The sequence below is a fragment of the Spermophilus citellus genome (assembly GCF_964194105.1).
Source record: "Spermophilus citellus genome assembly, chromosome: 11".
NCBI lineage: Eukaryota > Metazoa > Chordata > Mammalia > Rodentia > Sciuridae > Spermophilus > Spermophilus citellus.
Window position 1 is genome coordinate 92620331 of NC_138192.1, and position 4790 is coordinate 92625120.

Consider the following 4790-nt stretch of genomic DNA (forward strand, 5'->3'; position numbering starts at 1 on the left):
GATATTAGGGTCATTCCTAGACATTTGAGTCTTCCTAGTTAACGTGCCAGGTATTGTGGAGCAGAGAAGAGCCATTGCCACATGCCCTTTCCTGATCCATAGAATCCAAGGTACAACAAAATGATTTTTTTTTTTTAAATGCCACTAAGTTTGGGGAGATTTGTTACAAAGCAAATGACTCAGTAAGTGACTCAAGACAATTAAATCGCTAAGAAAACAAGATTTTTTAAAATATTTATAATAAGTAAACAGTTGAATCAAGAATATACTCTGGGTCTGTGGGGAGCCATTCTGACACGTGATTGGGTGACTCCCGTTAAGGGCCTGAGGCACTCTGGCTGTGTCGGAGTTATCCCGACCCTTTCCTGATGAGAGAGCCCATCCGTGTGGGGGTGTGCGTAACCACTGACCCTGGAGACCCAATCACTGACCCTGACCTTGGAGTGCAGGCCCCCCCTCAACCTTCATTGGATGGAATTCTCCCCTGAATCTCTTGTCCCCCCAAATAAAAGGCTACTCCCCGGCGTGTTCGCTCTCTCTCTCTCCTGCTAGCCCAGAGTAATCCTCGCTGCCCTGCTGGGCGGCTGGAGGCAGGGAAACAGGGAGGCGAGCCGTCTCGGACCTAGCAATATAAAATAAGGTACTGTCTGTGTGCTTTATTTTGATCTCTTCTAACTAACTTAATGCCAGAACCTCATTAATGAAACCACTGCGCAGGCCGCGTGGTAGAAGGGTCCATTTAGTCCTGCATGACTTAATATTGTTCCTGAAAAGATCTCTATTTATAGTACAGCATACTATTTGATGCCTATAATGATGTTCCAGTATCATTTAGAAGGTGCTGCGTTTGGTTTGTGGCACATAGTTTCAGAAGTCAGGGGACCATATATTTTAGGGGGAGAAAAATACCTTAAACTGGTTAATACTTTAAATGTTTTGACATTTTAAAAAAATGGAAGATTTCATTATGAGGCAAATTAAAACACATGATTATTCTCATTCTTTGATAATGCTGAGTAAATTAGTCTTCACAATAATTTTTTAGTTGCACAGATTTGATATATATTGTTTTTTTGCATTGTTTGTCAAGAGGAACTCTTGGAAACTAGAGTTATTTATGTATATATTTTTATTTTTATGTATATACAATTATTCTTTTTAGTTATGATACAACACCAGGATAGATATACCTTGACATAATCACAAAAGCATGGAATTCAACCTGTTATATTCAGGCCCCAGTACTCCCAACCTCCACTCCCCTCTCTCCACTTTACCAATCCCTCTTCAATCCATTTACAGTTCACTTTTTTTTTTTTTTAATTAAAGATGCCGGGACCCACCATGACATATCCATGCCTGTACATATAAAACTTTGGTCAGATTCATTCCACTGTTCTTCCCTTTTCCAGTTCCTTCCTCCTCCTCAATCCCTTCATCTATTTTATTGATCTTTCCTCTATTTTGAAGAAATTCCCTCTTCCTCAGTTTTCCCCCTTTTTCTTTCTTGTTTTTTGAATGTTTTTTATTTTTATTTTTTATCCCCCCCCCTTATTTTGGATTAGCTTCTATATATTAGAAAACATTCAAGCTTTGACATTTGGGGCCTGGCTTATTTCACTTAGCATGATAGTCTCCACTTAGCATGATAGTCTCCAGTTTTATTCATTTACCAGCAAATGCTGTAATATCATTCTTCTTTATGGCTGAGTAATACACTGTGTATATGCTAGAGCCACAACCAAATAATATGATGCATGGCACTTTTTGGTTGTAAAGTGACGCCAGCTAGCCATTGAGATGATATGATTATGTTAAGATTTACATTCATATGGAAATTGGACTCTTGCTGTTCACCTTGGCCTGCTATGGGACTCATGTTATGGGACTCCTGGAGAGTTCCCATTGGTTGGGGAAGGATAGTAGGAGGGAATTCCAGGGGAGGTCCTGGGCTCCGGTTCCTGTCGACGCGGCGCGTGGGTGGACCGCTTTGCTTGCCGGGCGCGTACAGAGTATTGGCGGCATTTTCAAAAAATAAAGTTTTGTTCCTGCTTGAGTGGCTCGTGATTCTGTGCCCAGCTAGACTGCGGCATGTATATATACCACATTTTCTTTATCCATTCATCTGTTGAAGGGCACCTAGGTTGGCTCCATAGCTTAGCTATTGTGAATTGAGCTGCTATAAACATTGATGTGGCTGTCACTGTAGCATGCTGATTTTAAATCCTTTAGGTATGTACTGAGGAGCAGGATAGCTGGGTCATATGATGCTTCCATTCCTAGATTTTTATCTTTATTTTTTAAAATATTTTTTTAGTTGTTGATGGACCTTAATTTAATTTATTTATTTATATGTGGTGCTGAGAATCAAACCCAATGCCTCACATATGCTAGGCAAGCATTCTACCACTGAGCCCCAGCCCCAGCTCCAGCCCCCATTCCTAGTTTTTTAGAGGAATCTTTATACTGCTTCTCAGAGTGTTTGCACTAATTTGCAGTCCCATCAACAGTGCATGAGTTGATGCACTAAGTGTACTCCCCCCACATTCTCACCAACATTTACATTTCTCTAATTGCTAGAGATATTGAACATTTTTTTCATATATTTGTTGACCATTTATATTTCTTATTTTGAAAAGTGTGTAGTTTCTTTGTACATTTATTGATTGGGTTATTTGCTTTTTTAAAATACCACCCACTTCTAAAATAGATATTCCTGTGAGTTATAATAAACACATCACATGACACCCTTTTCCAATGAAATTTCATTCCCCATGCATTTTTACATTGTTATCAAGCACAGTTACAGTTCAGGTCAGGACTAGTATTGAAAGAAGAGGATTGTGTGTGTGTGGTTATGTGTGCATTTGTATTTTAGCATTGTCTTTAGAAGAGAAGATTTACTGGCAGAAATAGGAAGATGATCTAATACATAGGGCTGTATAGTTCCTTCACATCCTTCAGGATCCCTCCAATCTAATACCATTGCGCTTCTATCGGGATTAGTCGCCACTCCTAGGCCTCGAAGCGTTTGAGTGGCTTGTTGTAATGGCCAATGTTTTGGCCATTCTTGACGAGATATGATGCTGAGGTCAGCACCTGTGTCCAGCAGCCCATTAAAGTCATGTCCTTGAATATTTAATTTTAGCATTGGGCGAGAATCTAAATTTAAAGACAGCATAGCCCAATCTACACCTGTGGAGCCTAATCCCTTGGAACCTCTTTCTACATTACAACTGGAAAATTTATCATGCAGGCTGGGTATTATTAATAACTGTGCTATTCTATCTCCTGGTGAAATTACTGATATACCTCTTGGAGAACTAGCTATAATTTTTATTTCACCCTCATAATCGGGATCAATTACCCCAGGACTTATCATAAGTCCTCTTAGTGTAGAAGAACTGCGTCCCAATAATAAGCCTACTGTTCCCTGGGGAAGAGGTCCTTTTACTCCTGTGGGAATGATTTGAACTCCCATCTCTGGAGTTAGTACTGCTCTGGCAGAGGCGCAGATGTCCAGCCCTGCGCTCCCTCTAGTTTGTCTGATGAGGGATTTAATGGATAATGCGTCCTGGGCACTACCTTGATGGTGCTGTTGGGTTCCTCCATTGCCCCATATATTTGTGGTTTTGGGCCCCGGGGCATTGGGCCCTCTAGTCCGTTTTTTGGCAATGGAGCCTGATACCTTTCTCCACGATATCGTGGATAAACACTTGGTCCTTGTCCGTTTTTTGATAATGGAATACCCTCTATGGTGGTTTGAGAACGGCATTCATTAGCCCAATGTTTCCCTCTATGGCATCGTGGGCAAATACCCGGTATTCTATTCCTTTGATACCCAGCTTTGTTAAACCCTCCTCTTATGGGGCAACTCCTTTTAAAATGTCCTGTTTGATTACAATTATAGTATGTTTTTGGCCTAGCATCTAAAGCCTGTTGTACTGCTGCTAAGACTTGCCCTTGTTCATTAATGTCTCTACATAATTTAATATATGTGTTTAAATCTTCATGTCTCCATCGTCTAATGACCTCTCTGCAGCAACGATTTGCTTGGTCATAAGCCAGTTGTTTTATAAATGGCATTACCTGTTCTGTATTACCAAATATCCTAGAGGCTGACTGAATAAGTCTATCTAAAAATTCAGCGTAAGGTTCATTAGTTCCTTGTATTACCTTAGATAATTGACCTTGTAAGTCTCCATGCCCCTGTAAAGTTTTCCATGCCCTAACTGCATCTACAGCAATTTGTGCGTATACGCCAGGGTCATATTCAATTTGCTGTCTTTGACCCTCATAAGGTCCCTTTCCCAATAGCATATCTATATTTCTTTGAGGGTAACCAGCTTCTGCATTTCGCCTAGCTGTCTCCATGCAAAATTCCTCATTGGCAACCTTCCATAACAAATATTGTCCTCCGTTTAGCACAGATCGACACATGTTAGCCCAATCTGCTGGTGTCATGTCCAAGTTGGTAACAGATTCGACCATGCTTATTGTGAAGGGAGCTTGCGGCCCATAGGTTGTTACAGCCTCCTTTAATTGCTTTATTGTTTTGAAATCTAAAGTACGGTGAATTCGTTGCCCTCCTGCCTGCTCAAGTACAGGGCATGCTAATCTTTGGGGTTCTGTCTCAGAATTCCGTCCATCAACTACGGGAGTTGAGGGCCGCTCAGCGGTAGATGGAGCTGTTGGTTGAATTATGCCCTCTGGTGATAGAACGGAGTTAGTAGCAACCTCCTGTTGTAATTCTCCACCTGATGGCTGCTTTTCCTCTAAGCTTGCTTTCT